The following is a 20,861-nucleotide window of genomic DNA, read 5'->3' as shown; positions in this document are numbered from 1 at the left end:
TTCTTCTCACCAGCGATGTAACTGATGGTGAAATTGTATTCCTGTAAGCGGGACAACAATCTGACAAACCTGGCTGAAGCCTTACCAGGCCCATTTCCATTGAGCATGTAGACGAATGGTTTGTTGTGATCAGTGAAGATCTCAAAATGTGTGCCCCTTGGAAATGTTTTGAATTTTTCAGTTGCCCAAGAGCAGGCTAATGCCTCCCTCACAATTGTACTATAGTGTAGTTCTGCATGTCTTAAGGATTGAGTGGCAAAAGCAATAGTCTTTTCTCTGTTTATTATCCACTGTGATAACACAGCACCAAAACCTGTTTGATTGGCATCTACTGTAAGCATGCATTTATGACAATTTTTTAAAGATGTCAGTGCTGGAGCTTCAACAATAATTTTTTTGATTTTTGTACAAATGCATCGTTGACTGACTCATTCCAATCAAATTTCACACCCTTTTTTAGGAGGTTGCACACCACCAAGACATACTGGAATAATATTCCCTCATTTCTAAGAAGGACCTCAAAGTGCCTTTATCTTTGGGAAGTGCATTTTCTTTTATCGCCTGTATAAGTAAATATTTGGGATTAATCTCATTATAGGTCATTCGATTACTTAAATAGTTGAGTTCCTGTACCAGGAAGTGACATTGTTCACGCTTTTTAAAAGTGATGCCAATCCCTTTGAAGACATTTAATACCTTTTCCAAAATCATATTATCTTCTTGAACTGACTCAGCAAAGATTAAATCATCATCTTGGCATGCTTCAGCTAAAGTAATCCCTGTTTAAATGGTATCCATCAACTTTTGGAGTACAGTCACTACAGATGCTAACCGAAAAGGTAAGCGCAAGAAATTGTTGCTTCGAAAGGCGTGACAAAAGTGGTTAAGTCCTGTGATTCTGCAGTGAGTGTTAATTGATGGTACGCAGAAAACAAGTTTAGCAAAGGAAAGAATTTAGCATTGCCAATGTTAGACAAGAGATCTTGAATGGTAGGCATGGGGTGACAGTCTATAGTTATATTCTTGTTAGGTGTGCGTAAATCTGCACATAGTCTGATGTTTCCTGTTTTCTTGTGTACTATAACAATTGGACTGACCCATTCTGAAGAGTCAGTACTTGCAATAACACCCTCTTCTGTAAGTTTGTGCAGAAGTTCTTTCAGATCTGATTTGACACTCTGGAGTACTGGTCTAACTTTGTGGACAATTGGTATCACTTTTTTAGTTTAATCATATGTTCAAACGTATAAATTACACCAATTTTGGCACTGAATACTTCTGGGAACTTATGTAAAATTCTGTCAGTGTTACTGCCCGTATTTTCTTCTATCAAAGAATGCATTAACATGTACATGTGTATCAGAATGTGTAACAACCCATCAACCCTAATTTGGCCATATCCTGCCAACCTACAATGTTTTTCCCACTAAAAGCCACATATTTCTTCATTTTTCTCCCAAGGCATACCAATTTGTCCATAAAATATCCCAACTTATTAATATCTTGATGTCCTTATGCCTTGGAAGAAACATCTGTAGCATTGAGAGATTTACCTTGAGCCAAAAACTGATTATATAATACATCTGAAATTAACGTCATAGGATCTGAGACCTGAGTCCGCCATCATGCTTAACTTAGTTTCTCCAATAAATACATCACACAGCGGACCATTGACAGGTTTGATGACAGGGCTATCAGTATCAAATGTAAGTATCAATTTAGACAAGTCATTTGTACATTCCCCAGTATTAATGTCCACACTGCTTAATTATATATATTGTTCTTATTGCCTTTCCACACACTTTAAATGTGATCTACTTTGTGACACTTATTGCATCGCGTTCCAATCACTAGACATGAAATATTGTTACTCATATGTTTTCGAGGTCCACATCTAAACCAAAAGGGAGTATTTTTCCTCTGAAAGCTCTTTTTAGGCCTTTCCTTGAAGGATAATGCATTTAAAGAGTCAACCTCCTGTGCAGAATTAATTATAGATAAACTAATCTATATCTGATCTTTCATAGGATGGGGAAGCAGGAGGCACACACAGCATTGACTAGAGCTGCCATGTTGAACTTGTCATCTAGGATGATCCCTAGATTTCTTGTGTGGTCTGGGGGTATTGGCCCTAGCTCTGATGGCCACCAGGTGGAGTCCCATGGGGAGGTCTTGAAGCAAAAGACCAGTGCTTCTTCCTTGTTGGAGTTGACCTGCAGGCAGTTGGTTGGCATCCAATCTGCTACCATGATCATGCAGTTGGTGAAGTTGGTCCTGGTGGTAATTGTCTTGTCCGTCAGGGAGAGGATGGGCCGGGTGTCATCAACATAGGAGATGAGGGTAATGTCTTGTGATCAGATGATTTTGGCGAGGGGTGTCATGTATACAGTATATTGAAAAGGGTGTGTCTGAGGGATGATCCCTGTGGGACTCCACATACCAATCTCTTTGTCTCTGATGTGAAGGGTGACAGCCGGGCTCTTTGGGTTCTTCCTGTGAGGAAGGAACAAATCCATTTGACAGAAGATCCTTGTAAGTCATTCTTGTGGAATCTTCTGTTGAAGGTGTTAGAGAGACACTGTTGAAGGCTGCGGAGAGGTCGAGCAGGATGAGGGCTGCTGTTTCTCCTCAGTCCAGAATGATTTGATGTCATTGGTAGCCGTGATGAATAATGTTTCAGTGCTGTGGTTCTCTTTGAATCCTGATTGAGTGTTGCATAGAAGATGGTGAAGTTCGAGGTGGGTTGTGAGTTGCTTGTTGATGGCTTGTCGATAATCTTACTTACCAAAGGGTCTAAGAGGCCACAAGCAAGGTATCCGAACCCCACCTCTTGCGCAACTGCAAGCACAAGAAAGAGATTATTGGAAGTAAGCATATTTGTAGATCTTGTATAGCGATACAAGCCCTGCAGATCTGTAAAGATCTTCCACCTTGTGAGAAAAGAGGCTGGGCTGTGCAGAGCCCCCAAAAACGAGCTGGGATTTGGCTCTGTGCAGGGGTTCAGTATGGGTGTGCGAAATTAGTGTAATTTCCTTTTGGAAAGTTTTGTGACATTTCTGGAAATTACTTGAAATTATGTCTAATTTATATGAACAGCAGATTTGGCATTTAGAGCCAGATTACATAGCTTTGGTTTTGTGATTTCCTAATTGCCAATCTTTGTGGTTCGCTAAAGGTACAAGTTCCACCAAAAATAGCCACTTACGTTCTAGTTGTTCACGTTGCTCCTATACTTTTGCGGCAAATACAACATATTTATGTGCTTTGCATAACAGTGTAATTTTGGAAGTTGTGTGTAACAATAAAATCCCAAAATTACATAGTTTTATGCCAGTGTAACAGAAATTTTGCCATGGTCTAGATTACAGCTGACCTTGTCTTCCACTGTGTGATATCAGCTGTTCACTGGGGAACCGTGTGAAGCAGTGGTCTCCAACTTTTTCTGTAATGAGAGCTACTTACATTCAATGAAAATCATCCCAAGCTACTAACATTATTAGTATTGTAATACTGACCCCATCAAGTAAATTAAATCAGTGGACACCATGTGCAAGAGCACCAGCAATGAACACCTCAGTTTATCAAGCATAGTTGCTAGAAGTAATGTAAAAAAGGCTGTGTCAATGTGGGATGCCTGTCCATGCTTAATACACAACAGCCCCTGGCACCAAGGTAATACTACATGTAATAAGCCTCCCTAACGTCACATGATTTATAACTCAAATATCAGATTTAAATATATTTTGAAAATGCAATCATTTTTCTAAAAACTTCAATTTATGAGTTCTGAAAATACATAATTCTCATCATGTTTTCATTTTTTGTTTACATATATTAATTCATCCAAGCAAAAACGTCTAATTTAGTTGGTTGGTTTGCACATCAGAGAGCTACTTATCGGTAGCTGGAGAGCTACCAGTAGCTCACGAGCTACTTGTTGGAGAAGCCTGGTGTGAAGGGAGTCAATTTCATGTGAGATGTGGTGATAACATGTGAGTGTAGAAGGAATCCTGTAATACCCATCCATCTCTAAATCATTGCATTGCTATAGTTAGCTAAAATAAATATTAAATAACATGTATTACATTGGCAATGAGACGGGCACTTTCTGGTATTAAGCCTATGTCCATAACGTGCCTAAATACGCTACACACGCCTGAATTCAGTAGGCTTACGGTATGTTTTAGAGGTGGAAATATAATAGCCATGTATTGTCCACAAACAAATTAAAAACATGGGAATTTCGTTCAATTGGAGCAAGCATCCAGACCAGCGATGCCCTCCTGGTCCAAGGTCCTTCTTGGGGATTGCACATTAATGCAGTTCCGAGCGAGAGCCTTTAAAGGCCAACGATCACTTTAGTAGTAAGGATTAGCTGCTCTCTCTGCCGTGTTTTGGGGGGTGGACTGTACGCTTCAGGCCCTGCGACCGTCAGATGGCGTCTTTGATGCATGTTCTTTGACTGAACCAAAGAGAGCGTCGTTTTCTGGATGAAAATATCTTTGTGAAATCTGACATTGGGATAATTTGCTGCCAGTGGACCAGAAATATGTCTTGGCTCTAAATGCAACCTGACAAATCTGTCACAAAAGATATATTTAATAGCCTCGTGATCGGAGTGTTCCAGACTTCGTCAGAAGCAGTAATGCTTAATCGCTCGTTTTCAGAGCGGCGCTGGAGCAGCGCGCGCGCGCGCGTGCGAGCAGCAGGGCTCCTGGTCGCCACAGAAGGCGAGGTTTGTCGGGCTCGTGCTGCGCTGGTGCAGAGGCCAGCCGCACAATGTGCTTGAAGTGCGGGTTTGTGTTGCCGTTTATCTTGTATGCTGCAGTAGAAGTTATCAACAGTCAACAGGCGCGGGGAGTCCAGAAACCCTACATCCACAGTAATATTTCTCCACGGTGTGTGATTTCCTCGGATCTCGTGACAGCTGCCAACACGTCATGCTATGGGCATTTGGCTGCAGTGTGCCATCGGCCATACATTTAGGAATCCAACTGATGGTTGCATTTTGGTACACTCTTCTTTATGACAGTCCTAATTCGATGTCAATGGTTTGTGTGAAATAAATCCCGCATACGTAACATACCTATAAGTCGATTGGCTATCAGCGGCAGATATGTAGCATTGTTGATTCAGACTTCTTAAAAAGCACCACTTGCGACTGTCTATGCAACTTTATAGTAAGTGCACCATGCACTGCTCGTGATCTCAGATGACATAAAAGATGTCGTCAAATGTGGTGACATATTTTAAGTCACCAGTATTATCACCTACAACCATGCACACTAGACACAAGGTAACCACCTAATGTTCCCATCCTTCAGCTGTGCTCCGTACGAAGGGTTGACAGGCCTGTTCTACGCTGCAGGCCATCAGGATTGTCGCAGACAAGAGGGCTCAGCACTCCTGGTGCTAGATCTACGCATTGCGCCCTTGAGGTTCGGTTGACATCCAGTGCTGGGTCAACCTGCAGTACCTCATTGTCAGGTTACTCCCAGTAGTGGGAAAGACCCAGTGCTGTTCACGACAGATCACTAATGTCCTCATGTAGGATCTCATTCCATCCTGGGTAACTCTAACTGAGCCCAAGGTGGTACTTAGAGTTGTGTGTCTAGAAGGAAGTAGAGGCCACCACTGGCTTTGCCATTAGTGGGCAATGTAGCCCTCTTGCGTCTCAAACTCAGGGTGACCAGCATGTAGCCAGTGGTTGTGTGAAATGTAAGCACTCTGTACTATTGCACACCCAGCACCGATGCAGGACACTGAGCTTTACGGATGCAGTGTTTTCCTTCTTTAGAATATAACCAGGGTACAAGGGAGCATTTGATAGGTGTAAATTAACAGTGTGCTGCAGGCACAGGGCATGGGCACATCACAAGCAGTATCATGCCCCTGTACCTGTGTGCCAGAGGCGGCTTTATACCAGAAGTTGTCTGAGGCAGAAGGAAACAAAGCAAGCAGTCCACAAGTAAGAAGGAGGCAGTGGAGGGATTAAAAAATTGGGAAATTGCTGAATGAGTAGGAGTCAGAAGAGAAAGGAGGAAATGTGGATAAATAGAAACAAATGGTATCTGGTAGTTGGGTGATGTTTGCCTTGAGTGAGGGGACACAGTGAAGGGGGGGTGGGAGACCACTGCTATTTTAGAAACAGCAAATTGATAAAGCCAAAACAGCATGAATACATTTAGTGATTCTTCTGGGGCAACTCACCTTGTGCTTTAAAACTATTTGGCAGAAAATAGAAAAACGCTCACTGCCTAAACATACCTGGAGCAATCAACTGTGATTAGATATGTCCACTACTAAACTAAACCAACCATCGCCCAAGATAAGCAAGCTGATGGCGGGTCTCTTGAGGGGATGGCCTATGTAAGAAATGTATTATTAATTGGAATAGCCACCCAAAGGAATAAGCACAGCTTTTCCTGGGTGAATCCTTAAAGTCAATAAATTAATCTGAGCTCACCCCCCTGGTAGGTATAGTACTGGGCAGACAAGCTTAACTGAGGGCATGTGTAAAGTATTTATGCAGTTACAAAACTATAATAAAGTCAAAATGTGTCATAAATAGATTCCACTCCAAATTAGAAAAATAACGTAAAATGTAACAAATGAAATGACAAAAATCCGATGAGGAGAACCGAAGACATGACTTTTTAAAGTTTTAAATAGGGTTATTATCAAAAGCACAAAGTGCAAATGATAGCCAATGGTCACAGTAGAACGGAACCTAAATGCAGTTTGAGGCTGGCTATGATGGAGTGTGGGTCAGATATACCAACAAGGTTCGCCGTGATCAAATAATTTACTTTTTGCTTTAAGGGCCTGATTTAGATATTGGTGGACGGGTTACTCCTTCACAACGGTGACGAATATCCCTTTCACCAATATCTAAATCAGGCCCTTTCTCTTTTAAGTCAGATTGCACCACGATTTTAAAGCTCCCGGGACCTCAGGGGAGGGATTTAGAGACTCACAGGGTACCAGGCAGAGGCCAAGAAGTGTGGTCAAGTCCAGGTCTAGTTGCCACTGGTCAGCTTGGTAATTTCAGGAAAAAAACTCTTGTAGTTGGTTGTGTCCTGATAGCTTTAACAGAAGGTCATCCTAATGACCCTTGAAGTCCTTTTCTTTGTCGTGGATACAAGAGAGAGCAGCTCCAGTTTTTCAGTGCTCTTCTCAGGTCACAGGCAGCAAGTTCAGTCCTCTTCTATTCTTTGTCACATCCAGGAGTCTTCTGAAGTGGATGTCTGGAGATGCCACTTTTATACCTGGCATAAGCTAGTGGTAATGACTCCTGTGCATGCCCCACCCAAAGTGGGTTAAAGTTGCTGAGGTTAACCACACCTACTTTGGGTATTTTCAAAATGGTAAAAGTCTTCTGGCACACTATACTTGGACTCTGAGGGCTTGGGTGTGTATGTGGTGAGTGTACTATTGTAATTCTAGTGTCTTCCCAAATCCACATCCAGTTTGGGCCAGTCACTTTACCCCTAATAAACTCAGATACAGAATTCTGGGGGAACAAAGTGTAGTTTTCCAGAAACCAGACAGTGGATACTCAAGAATTGTTTTGGCATCCTGTTTCACGTCCTTTCTAGTATCCCCCCCCCGCCCCACAATAGATATTTGAAAACCCAACAGATTTGTCGAGCAGGGTTTGACATTCAAGAAGTATTTGACTGCCTAATGTCACAAAGGATGCTCACTGCCCTATCCTGCATAATCTGTCAGTTTTATAAAAGATGACACAGTGAATCCTGAAGTTGTCTCATATTGGTTTTAATGAAGAAGCTTGTAAAATGACCTCAGCCAGCAAACTCCCCTCATCAACCTCTCTCAACTTCTTCCTCAGCTAATCATACCCTTCTCAGAACCTCTAGTACAGAAAATTTGTTACAAACTGAGAATACTAAGAATATCACAGTCCGGTTAAGAGACGAACCCTCTTTCCGGTCACCCTATTGTTTACTCCTGGGAGGCATTTCACACCCATCCACTAATGCTAATCACAGGTTAGCAGGAATGGAGAGCAAATGAAAATGAGCATCCAGAGGCTTTAAGCAATAAAAAAGTATCTTTCTAAAAGTACCTTTTCTATAATATGTTTTTTAACAATGATATTGAAGTGGGTTTTTGGTAACTATTCAAAATATTTGTTTAATTATTTTTCTAGCTGTTTCCTAACCAGAATTAATATTAATTGTAATATTTTAACCCAGTGTTTTCCTATGAAATGACCAGTCAAAATAATGTTTGGGGCTTTTTTTTATTGTTATGCCATGTTTTCATGAAATTACTACATGTCCTAATCTAAAAATAAATGCATCTTGCCTTCTGGGCTGCAAGCCTTACACAGGGATGATAAATATTTAAAAGGAAGGTTTTGACCACCTGTCAAAAGGGTTATTTTGATAGGTCTAATTCGCTGTTTATACTGTAGTGGATTGCGCAATGGGTGGTGTAGTCCACTCGTGACATTTACTTACAGGCCCTGCGTACCCTTTGTACCATATACTAAGGACAGACCTGTAGGTAAGATGAACAGCCAATTGGAAGAAAGTCAATTTCACCATGCTGAAAGGAAGAGCACTGGCACTTTATTAGCGGTTAGCAGAGATAAGTGCACAGGGTTTTACTGCCAGCAAAAATATAGGGCCCAGGAAAAGGCGAAGTATCTGGAATGGCCCTCCAAAAAGGGCAAATTTCCTACACAGCTCCCTCCTTCTCCCAGCCAAGAGCTCGGTTAGATTAATCAAAACGTTGATGGATTTCCCTCCTCAGGTAATAGAACAAGGACAATTTACCTGGCATTGGATTGTTATATGCCCCTCTGAACATCCTCCAGAGGCACTGAATCGGCCCATGGGAAATCCTTCTCTTCATCTGCAGTTCTCAACTGTGAGTCTCTGAAGCTCAGCTTGCTTACAGATGCATCTCAGTATGCATATAGAACTGCCAGCAGGGTGACGATGCCTATCCTGCCCTCTTGGTCAGACTTCTGTCCCTACCTCAGGGAAAGTTCTGCTCATAAGGCAAGTAACACACAGATGCCACTTACTGGTGTGATTGTCAGGAACCAGGCCCCTAGCCATTCACCACCATGTGGAGGCTCCAATTTGGAGCCTTTGGCAGACCTCCCTCCCAGCCATGGGGTTGGTAAGTAGTCCCCCACTTACTTTTAAGGTCTCCCTGGCCTCTCAGGTTTTTCACAGTGGGTAACTACAGCTTCAGGTGATATATACCTCGTTCCCTTCTTACTTCCGTCACCTCAGGGGTGGTATTGGGTATCATGAGACTGGCCTTTCAGTTAACATCTTTACCCTGAAACTGGACAGGGGCTTGGATGTCTAGGACTCTCAGGGGGTGAACCACAGACCCCTCAAGGGTGACACACTCTGTATCATGTAGGGTCTGCCCGGGGAAGGTCTCCTGTCATCTGTCACTATGACAGCAGAGGTAGATTCTCCAGGTTAGAAGTGTTCTCACCAGGGTAAGTCTTGGATTCTCTTCTCTCAGAGCCAGTAACACCTGACCTACTGGTCCTCCCACTGTGGATCGCCTCTACCCCCTAACCTCAACTCTCCATCTGGGCCTCCATAGCCTCCCTTTGGGAGCAGTATCCCCCACAAAAAGCTGTGTTTTTGAGGGGCCATTGATGACCACCCTAACTAGGCCTTTTTCACTGATGGAAGTTCATTGCCAGGTATGCAGTCAGTGGGCATTTGGAGGCTCATGATGACTCTCCTCTGAGCCTGTGCCCCTCCCTTTCTAAGGGTACCAGGACCATATGGGGCAGAATAAGTCATGTAATGGGCCTGGGTTACCCTATATATCTGTCCTGGGGAACCCAGCCTGGCTACCGCCATAGTCTGGTTGACACAGGTATCCTGCAGAGCAGTGATAGGACCCCATTCAAGATGACCTCCTAGATATGACAGTTCCCACCCTCTGGTATCACCAGTTAACCCTCAGAGATTACAAGCTTACCTTCTGGGTCCACTTCCCTTCTAAGCAACTCTAGAGTATACTCTTCCCTCTCCTCCTATGGATAATCACCCCCTAAGGCAACATTGGCCATTCCTGTGGAGTGCCCACTTGTGGGTGGTTGCCTGGGACAGGCATTGAGTCCCCCCCCCCATTTGTGCCCTGATTGGAGACAGTCATAACACTTGGGCAGAAGAAAGGAAGCCCTGGGTGTTCCCCCATCAGAACTGCCCCCTTGTGTCCTGAATGACTTTGGGTATCCTTTCCCTTCAAGCTCTTTTGGGGCTGTTTGTGGAACTTCTCTGATTTATCCTGGTCTTTTCCCTTTCTCTGCTGAGGGGAACCTGAACCACCCTTCCTGGGGTCACTCCCAGAACCCTTTTTGGACACACTGGTGCTTATCCAAGAGTCAGTCTTGTTCCCAGTTTCTCTGGTGACAGTAAGGTTGGCATCTAGGGAGTGCGGGTGCAGTTCTGTAAATCAGTTACTTAGAATGTGCTCCTTCATAAACAAACTATGTGGCTCATTATAATCATTCACTTTAGTGCCTTCACCCAACCAGCCAGTGTCTTACCAGAAAAATCCAGAAAATCAAAACGACTGGTGTCTGCTTCTGGATATTGATGGAATTCAGACAGAGCTTCTCTAGAGTTAAACCAAACTTTGTAATAAGATTTTACTTCTGAGGGCATATCTCATCTAGTTAGCTTCCTCTAAGGCCATATGGCTTCCCTCTCAGCAACTGGTATGTGCTTCTACAGACTTGCCCCACCGCCAAGTCCTCCTCTGGGACTTTACGTAGATGTAGAACCACCTCATATGCTGCACCCCATTTATCTATGTCATCCTCCACCACATTGATAGGCATCAGGTCCTTGGTAATGTGGACTCCTTTACCTCTCTTAGGCACTTCACAGCTGCCCCACCATCATCACTGGACTCAGAAGATCTATTGGCCTCCAGATCCAGCTCTCTCTGGCTTCTCTCATGGGCCAGCAGTATTTCTTTTCTTCCAGAGCTTGCTTCTTCTCCTCCTGGGCCATCTCTGCTGCAGCCTTCTTTTCCTCAAAGGCTAGAGTAGCCAGTTTTAGGTTCAACACCCTCTCTGCCTGTCCTCCAGCTCTGATTGGGTCAAACTACAAGAGGACACTGCTCCCTGCTCTCGACACTGCAGGTGATCTAGCTCCTGTGGGCTCATCATTTTCTGGCTGTAGGGCCTCTTTGGTGTCAGTTTTGTTTCCTTCCTCCTCCTTCTCTTCTTCCTCACCAACTTGTCCCTGTGGGTTGGACTTCAGCATGCTTATGTCTGCCCATGCTCCGTGGCAGTCGTCCTCCTTGGAGTCTGCACAGCCTTAGCACTCTATCCTCTAACAACACCTTCTTCAGCTGTGCCATGCTGAGGCTCTCAGTGCAGCACAGATTCATTTTCTGTTCTTTCAAAAATCAAAGGTGCAAAAAGTGATTGAAGGAATTAATTTAGGAAAGATCAAAAATGACCAATGAAAAATAAAAAAGATAATATAAACATCACAAAGTCAATTTTTTATGTCATTTTAAAATAGGATTTTTAACTTTAACTTAGTGAAAAACACAAGTCCTGGATCCACCACTGAACCCTTATGTAAGAAATTGGATTATTAATTTGTACGGGTGTCTACCCAGCTCAATGAAAAATCACAACCCTTGTTAGGGTGAACCCTTAAAGTCACTACATTTTATGGCAAGACCGGTGGCTCCTATTATGTTGTCTAATGTTGCTTTAATCCAACAGCAACAGTCCAGATAAAGCAAACAAAACTACAAATCCCATGAGGCTATGCAAAAGTAGCCAATGGGGAGAAGAAATGTATAGTAGGTGGTGACCAATAGTGTAACAGACCGATGAATAATACCTAATTTTACTGTGAACAGTTCTCTTTTCTTGCTGCTTGCAGTCAAGATAAGTATTATACTTCCTTTTTTCCTTTCTAAATCTGGTCTGCTATAATAATTATTGATGTTATTGTCTTGTTGTGGGTATATATTCATGGTGCTTGTTATGGTTTTGCTTTCTCATTTTTATTCCCAGTCGGCACGTTGCACAGTTGCCTGAAAATGCCTCTCTCCTCGCGCTCTGCACAACTCTGCCTGTGTCCACAATTTTGGCAGTGCAGTCAGAGTCGCATTTCGCATTAAGGTGTTTTTGCCTTTCAGCCTTTATTTCTGCTGGCAGCTTTCACCTGCTACCTTTGCAGTTTGTTTGATACCACTGTGGTGAGGTCCGTTGTTCCGCGTCCTGACCGACAGCTTCTGAGACGGTATTTCTCCTCCCTCAGACGGGGCCTCGTTCTCGACTGGTTTGCTTCCTTATCACTGCCCGTTTTTCCACACAGCAGCATTTACCTCTCGTTTAAACACACCCATTTGCCCCCCCATCGCAGGGAACTTGGTTCTCTCATTGTATTAACATCTTTTTTGCTGATTTACAGTCACTTTTGATTTGGTCATGGAAATAAATAGCTCTCCTCTCGTACATTATGAGGATGAGGAACAAGCCATTATTAATGAGAGTTTCAACAACTTTATTCAGTCTTCCGTGGAACAGGCTGTTGCAGCCTCAACGTACAAAGTGACCAAAAAAATTAAGAATTCAGTCTTTAAACCTATGTAAAAGACATTTCAGGGCCATTCTGCGGGGAAAAGCAGAATGGGCAAAGTGATGTGGGTTATCCTATGCCATCTCTCAAAGTCACGTCAAAAGTTAATATTGCGCTGGTGGGCACTGAGTCTACCTCGCACTCAGCAGTGGATGCGGCTCCACATAGATCCCCTTACAAGGAGGGGAATAATAATAATTCTACTAATAAGGTTACTTTGGCCGCATCTAAATGTACAGCAAAAACAAAGAATATCAAGTTGATGTCATCTTCTATTCTAATTTCCCATATTACTGACACAGATGATGACATGGGTGACATTGATTCTGAACATGACAAAGATGACATTGGGGTCTCTGATTCCCTCCTGGGCTGGCGGAATGGGGGTGTCGTGGGGCATGCACTTGGCATAGGCAGTGCAGGGGCCCCCATGCACAGCCCTGTTGTGCATTCCACTGCTCGAATTACCGACAGTGGAATGTGCGACTGAAGCTGCTGCACCTGCCGCACTGCCAAATTGCAGCTTGCTCGATTACGAGCCAGCTGCAGTGTTACAGCCCTGTGTCCCGCTGGGCCTGCGGGCAGAAACACTGTTTCCACCCGCCGGCCCAGCTGGAGACTCAAAATAGGGCTGGCGGGGTATAGACCGCAATGGCGGTCTAGTGGTGGTATGAGTTTGGCAGGCGGCCTGCGTCACCCACCAAATTCATAATGAGGCCCACAATGTATATTGTTAACTTTTTTTGAAGCAGAGGACAGTAATGGAAAAACTTATTGTACCGTAAATCTTTTCAGATCTGCTATTTCTATTAACCATCCTCACATCAATGGGAGACCAGCAGGAGTACATTTGCTCGTTTGTCGTCTACTATAGGGAGTAAAATTATGTATTTCATGTGAATGTTGTTTTAAATTTGTTTCTGTGATAGCCTGATAATGAATCTCTGAAGACGTTATCAGCTAAATTTACCATGTTATTGTACCTTATTTCCATTAAATGTCTGTCAGATGTTAGAGCATTGGATATTATCTCTCGGCAATTTACTCCTACAGGTGTTCTCTTTACTATCCACAAACATACAAAGACTAACTTAACCTCTGTATTTTATCCATATTTTCCTGATCACCCCAACCTTTGTGTTGCATAGCGTCTCAAAGTTTCTGAACATCATACGATTGATCTCAGTACCTCCTCTGATACTCAGCTTCTCATTTCCTTCAGCTAACCCCACAAACCTGTTTCTTCCCCTACTCTTGCTTGCTGGGTTAAGTGGGTTATGTCCCTTGAGGGTATTGATACTTCCTTCTTAGGCGCCTACTCGGCCAGAGAAGCCATGGCATCCAAAGCTTTTTGGGCTGGCTCCCTTCTGGAGGATATTCTGAGATCAGCTGATTGGCCTAACAGTTCTATTTTTTGCACTTTCTATTGTCAACTCGTTCAAACTTCTTCTTCTGTGGTGATTAATATGCTTTAAAATAAGCATATTAGGAGTCTCCGGTCTTGCCATAAAATGTAGATTTTCCTAGTAATTTATGAGGGAAAGACTTAATTTTATTAAAGACACAGAGGCAAGTATTATCCCACCTCAACATGCCCTTAACTGTTTCTCCATTTCCCACCCTAACATCTTCCACCTTAGGCTCCATCTTCCAGTCATGAATCCACAATGTGCTTTTCTTTAACTCAAGTCTCGTCTGGACAACTCAATTGTACATCTCCTTTCCTGCTGTTGGGACCAACCTTTATAGACTTGCCAAGATGTGTTTGCCTTTTCTTAGCAATTTCTATTGTACTTTTTATTTTGCCTTTGTTTAATATTTCTTTTTGACCTCTCCCACAAGAAAAGAGGACTGTTCACAGTCAAGTTAGGCATTTTACATAGGTCTGCTATTCTATTGGTCATTACCTACTCTGTGTTTCTTCTCCCAGTTGGCTACTTTTGCATAGCCTCGTGGGATTTGTGGTTAGTTTGTTTGATCTCGACTGCTGCTGTTGGATTAAAGCAAGATTAGAAAACATAATACTGCCTCCGTGTGTTCAATAGAATTAAGACTTTCCTTCATAAATTACTAGGAAAATCTACATTAACGTAAGCTCAACCCCCAGGTAGCTATGGTAGAGAGCAGACAGGCTTAATTAAGGGCAATATGTAAAGTATTTGCAGCCCATTCATCTGTCATGCTAAGTCTAGCAACACCCTGTAGTATATTCGAGTAGCATAGCCGATTCTCAAATATGCTCTCAAATATTTAAAGGATATATACTTTACGCTTTCTGACAGGTGAAAATAATCAAGAAAGGCAATATCATTTTTTTGACCATGCCTGCACTGCCTAGTTGTTTGAGACGTCAGCTTAAAGTGGTTGAAGACTGTATTTTTGAATAGCGCTAACCAAGAATGATATAATGTGAAATATATAACAATATGACCACTGGGTGGCAGGATTGACCAACAAATACAACAACTAGTGTTTCGGAAGAAGCACTGAACTATTGGAAGACATTGAGTGTTTTATTGAGCGTTGTACTGAACCATCGTCTGACGCCAAATTGATTTGAAACGATTTAAATCCGCACGACACTAAGGTACTGAGACGGACAAATAAATGTGTTTAAGGTTTAGCTAAATGAACAGGAATCCACGATAGAGCTGCGGATAGTTTAGTATCAAGAGGGGGTGTGTTGTGGTCCAGTGATGTCCAGACAGACGTTCGAATTCAGTTTTTAAAGGGCCCCATACTTAACCAATCTGGACATTCATCAGGTTGATGTGTTTTAGTTTACATATACAAAACCACTGCGCTGCGTGCCTACTCTCTCCATTGTCCATTAACAAATTTGTAGCAATCGCACAAATTGTGAAATTCCATTCACTGTGCAGTCTGTCACAGAAATGCAATATGTGCTTTTATCATTCACAACACATAAATGTTCCGATTCACTCTAAGGATAAAGTTGAATTTTGTTCTCCGTTTATCTTCCCATTAACCTAACCTGCCACATACTATCAGTTTCAGCCTTTTGTCCACATCAAGCTGTTCTTTTTAATATTGCTTGTCTTTATTTTTGCAATGCGTGCATTAGAAATGTACTCGCCTCAAGGTGTACAGAAGCTTGGAAGCAGACCGGGCAGAGGCAGCACATGTGGGTTTGACCCTCATTCTGAGTCTTACATGGACACAAGGCCATCCCACAGGAGAGACCTTGCCTTCAGCATCCTTCTTGCATCCCTCTGTTACAAGTTTTGTTTTCAGGACACAGCCAAGACTTTTGGGAGACCTAACTCAGCTGGTGGTTGGCCAGATAGGATAACCTTTTATTTCTCGAGGAGAGTGATGCTTTTCCAAAACTGCGAAGTCTGTTGGACCTGTTCAGAACTCCACAGGGGTCCCAGTAGGGTTATCTCGTAAGGGATGCTTTATTCTCGTTATCTTAACTTGGACTTTAGTAAGAGTCTACATCTTGTAGTCTGTGAAGGTATAAATCGAAGTTTTCATGCTAAGGTTTACAGCAGCAAGGGTGACTGTTACAGAAGAGCGTTCTAATGCTGGTCCTATATATGAAGTGAGCTAGAATTAGTATTTTAAATGTGCCTTTATATAAAGGGTAATGGAGGGGACACTTGTGAGACTTTGTTGGATCCTATTAACAACCGGGTCACCAAAATGCCAACCGGGCAAGAAATAAAAAGCAATAAAACGGATCAAGAATGTGAGGCTCATTACGACATTGGTGGTCCCACCACAGGACCGTCAATGCTGCGAGGAGGACGCCACCGACACGGTCCCCAGTCGTATTACAATGTTCCTGCTAGGCTGACCAGCGAGAACATTGTGTTACGACGTTCCCGTAGGTCAGCCCAGCAGCAAAGCACACGGTGTGCATTCTGATGGTGCTTGGCAGGGGGCCCTGCACTGCCCATGCTGGTAGCATGGGCAGTGCAGGATCCCCCCCTGTTGCCTCCGGCACTAACTTTTCGCCATACTTTCCATAGCGGGGTGACCACCATGGAAAGGCTGGTGGAAATCTGAGTTGTGATCAGCACGGCAGCACTGCGTTCAGCGCAGCCATGGCTGAGCACAACTCAAACCGCTGTCTAGCCATTGGGAACCATGTTCCTGGAGTTGACGTTGGTCCCGTGGCCCGTCTGTCCACCAGGGTTGTAATGTGTCGGTCGGACTGCCTGGAGTGCGGCGGTCCGACCATCACCGTGAATCTGGCGGTCCTCGGACCGCCAGAGTCCTAATTTAGCCCTATGTCACCTGATTTGAAGAATGTTAGACAATTTTTATTAAACTAAGGCTGTCTACTTGTTTTCCTTGCATAAGTATTTGAACTAGTGGTGTATTTTCTATCATAACCATAGTACTAAGTAAACAAATGCAGCATCATGTGAAAGTGTCTGCATGATGACATCACCAGTCGTACTGCATCGAAAATAACTGATAATGTGTTTTCTTGTGGCAGTATATGCTGCTTTCTTCTGTCTTCCTTTGTTTCCAAGTTGAATATTCCAACTCTGATCCCCGTGTGGTCATGTGACTGGAATATTTTATGTAAATCTCCATTACACAGAAATTGATTAAAGATATTTAAAAATTTTATGATAAAATATAAAATCATGGCAGAGAAAATGTAAATGAATATTAGTAGTTGTGAGCTAAGATGAATCTCAACAACAGAACATAATCCAGTGTGTGATACTTGGGAGAGAAGGGCTTTAACCTGTCTGGTTACACTGCTGAAACTGGTTCATAAGCACTGCTCTTTATTTTGTTGGTTTATAAAGAGCTGGTTGCCATCTTATAATACATTCGGAGGCTGGGTTTACAGATAGCAAAGCAACATATGATTATATTTATATATAGTACAGTAGAAGTAATTTTTGGGTCCTAAGTAGTCCAGTGAGAGAGCGGGTGGGTGACTTACCCAACATTCTTAAATCATCAGAGCATGGCTGCCAAGTTTTCCAGGTCGAGGCATGATTTGCTGCTCCAGTCAACTTTTTTCCTTTAAATTCTGGGACTTATAGTCCTTTTTTGTAGTGACATAGACATGACACCATGACTCAGAATTCAAAGAAAAAACCTTGACCTGGGAAACTTGGCAGGGTTCCGGGCACTGTTCTTGGAAAGGCTTAAAGACCCCAGTTTTGAGGTGTTTCCTTATCCAAAGGTATTTAGGTTCAGCTCTGAGGTGGGGGCCTAGGGCATTCCAGAGCATTGGCCCCAACACTAACAAGCTTCGCGCAACTTTCTTTATTGTTTAATCACATCATAGTTACCCTTGATGTGCTCAATGTTGTTTTGACCCTTACTAAAAGTAAACTATGTATATTAAAAATTTCCTAAATACATGGCAGTGCAATCCTCTTCTGCAAACTAGGTCACTTGACATTACCAGTCTGGCTCCATTGACTCTCTTTTTTTAAGTTTGAATGATAAAGGTTATTAGCATTTGATGTAGATTAATTAGTGAATAAGCAAGAAGTAAAACATTGCAATAAGACATTAATAGTTACAGCAAGCAACAATTGAAAAGGAGAAGAAGAATATCCTATAATTAATCATTTGTAAGTAGTCAGAAGAAGAAAACATAAGAGTGGAGAAAAAAGGAAAAAGCAAGGACAGAAAAAGGTAAAAGAAGGATAACAACTAGGGTACAAAAAAGAACAAAGATAACATACCTATATAACAAGCAAATATTTGAGGGTGGAGAAGCCACATAAGGGGGATGACGCTACTGAAACTCGAAGCAGTTGACACAATAGGAAGGACAGGACCACATAATAGACTTCACTGAATTCTTCTGGACACATGGAACATGTCTAGGGAATGGAACGGTAAAACATGTCAATAACAAATTGAAAAAAAAGTGTAATTAAAAACAGACCATTATCAGATTACATAACTGACAGGAACTGGAAAAATAACAATTTGAAATTTCATACCAAGGGTGCAAGAAAAATATTTGATTTAGAAAGATCGGGAACACTACAATTAGATGTATTCATCGTCACTCCTCTGCAGCTATCAAAGCATTTCTGGAGCAGAGACGGTTCCTCATAAGTAGTACTCTTATTGTTATTAGTTACTTTGAATAGGCAAGGGTGAAAAAGACCAAATCTGGCATTTAGTGAGTGAATAGTTGGACGCATATCAAAAAATTTCTTCTATATATCAGCTGCAGTTTTTGCCAAGCCTTGTGCAAAAACCAAGGTAGATCCAAACCATGAAATGCAACCCTTAGCTTTGGCTGCCTTAATGACTCTAAAAAGATTGAGATTTTCTAGGAAGTAGATGATAACTCCTCAAGGTTTCTGCGAAGTTGAGCCATTGCAAGAGGGATGACCAACTCTATGTGCACGTTGTATATTCAAAGAAGGTGAGGCAGGAAATTTCAGGATCTCCGGAAGAAATGATTTGAAGATCGATGTTGGGTCCGAACCTTGCACTCCTTCAAACAGACCATAAATATGTAAATTATTCTTTCTGTTACAGTCCTACAAGTCCTCAGCATGCTTTTTTAAAGATCTCACTTAAGCCTGCAATACTTTTGACAGCCTACACCGAATCCTCAAGAGACTCAACCCTCTGTTCCATCTGACTTACTCTGTTCTCTATATAAGGCCATTTGTCATCTAAAAGCTGAAGCTATTTGTTGGTGTCTTCCATATGAGGCTTAAGAGCTCTAATCTTCTCAAGAAGGAGTTCCATTGATATTGCTGTGGTAGATTTGATGGGGGAGAGAGGATCTTTTTTAACTCTTTTGGTGGCAGAGACAGTAGACGTTGAAGGAAGTTTGGAGGACATCTGAGCAGCAGGAGAGGATGTTGCACTGGATAAATTAGAGGAAGACGCAGATAAATTGTGAATGTTATCCATATTCTCTTTCATATTCTCTAGCACAGAAAGGGAATTAGAGGTAACAACTTTAGTAGCAAGCGTAACCACCGATGAAGTAGGACCATACAATTTGAGAATCCTGGTCCTTCCCTTACATGAAGTTATCAGCATATATATAATGAAAAACACCACTGCAACGTACTGAACACTGCCAAATTATGATTAGACCAACAGTGACTGAACTATGGCAGAGTTAACGCAGATGGCCTCTGGAAGGCTGCCAAAACAGCTAGTGAAAAGTTATTAGAAACAATATTAGGTAGACACTTTAACTGGTATCACAGTTGTTTTAATATAGAGGCTTTAGTGAAAACTTAATGAGGAGATAGAAGCAAAAACGTCACCACTGATGAATAACAAGCATAAGAAAATGGCATCACAAAATCCTTTCAGCACTCCAACTCATGTCATAAATGTTATCATGCAAACCACTGAGAAAAAGCATGTATCGAGCCTAACCCCTGCTCCGGGAAATGCAGCCTTATTGAGGTAGATAATAACATTTAGCGGTAGAAATTAAGAGAAACAGTAGCATTGCTAGTGCACCCGCCAACCTTGTGGCGAAAAGTGCTTAATTTAGCAAGGTATTACCCTTGCAATGCACCTACGTTCAGTGGCAGTTCCCTGACTCAGTTCAGGTTGTTTCCATTGACATGCAGACGTATGTGTGCATCTGTCCATCCTTCTTTTGTGACTACGATGTAGTCTCAGTAAAAAGCGGCCATCCCGTTACGGAGTCAAGCCACGCCCATCTCCATTGGCTCTTTGCCACATTAGACTCTTCTTAGGCGACATGGTGTCCAGTTGTAGGTGGTTCAGCTCTGCGGCCACTGATAATGTCTTAATATACTCCAACTACTCAAGAAAGAGGCAGGGAATGTGGTGTTTGGGTCTGAGCTGCTGCCTTTGGGACTGCGGAACCAGGTTCAAGTGTCTGTGTTTGCTCAACATTCTCTGATTATGGGCAGATCACTGTGTAATATAACTAGTGCACGTGTAAAGTGCTCCAGTACCTTCTGAGTGAATATGTGACCTGAAAGTATTCATCGACTACAGGCGCTAAAAAAGAGAGCCACAAACCACTAATCTTTACAGAGAAATTGGAGAAAAACGCTTAGTGGCTGGAATTGCACGATGTAAAGTTAGGATACATGTATGCTTGTAATCAATTCCAAGTTCCTTACTTTAAACATGTATGATTCTAAGCAATTAATGTGATTCACTGTGCTGTCTCTTCTGAATAATCCTGTGTGAGAGCACCTGTAACTACACAATTTCAGGACAGACAAAATCCTCTCTTCTTTATGGGGTAATGGACTATAACACTGTTTCATC

General features: G+C 42.5%; 1 protein-coding gene and 1 long non-coding RNA gene across 6 annotated transcripts in view; one reads left to right on the top strand and one right to left on the bottom strand.

The window, feature by feature from the left end:
• GRIP1 (glutamate receptor interacting protein 1) overlaps positions 1–20,861 on the top strand; it is a 1,044,357-nt gene that overhangs the window by 220,973 nt on the left and 802,523 nt on the right. The gene's annotated exons all lie outside the window — the stretch shown is intronic.
• LOC138288561 (uncharacterized) overlaps positions 18,314–20,861 on the bottom strand; it is a 104,476-nt gene continuing 101,928 nt past the window's right edge. Inside the window, exon 3 of the long non-coding RNA XR_011202458.1 lies at positions 18,314–18,448. This is a non-coding gene — a long non-coding RNA (uncharacterized lncRNA). The remainder of the gene's footprint in view (positions 18,449–20,861) is intronic.

This window comes from Pleurodeles waltl, chromosome 4_1, assembly GCF_031143425.1.
Source record: "Pleurodeles waltl isolate 20211129_DDA chromosome 4_1, aPleWal1.hap1.20221129, whole genome shotgun sequence".
Classification (NCBI taxonomy): domain Eukaryota; kingdom Metazoa; phylum Chordata; class Amphibia; order Caudata; family Salamandridae; genus Pleurodeles; species Pleurodeles waltl.
The sequence above is the reverse complement of the archived record's forward strand: the minus strand, read 5'-3'. Positions and strand labels throughout refer to the sequence as shown.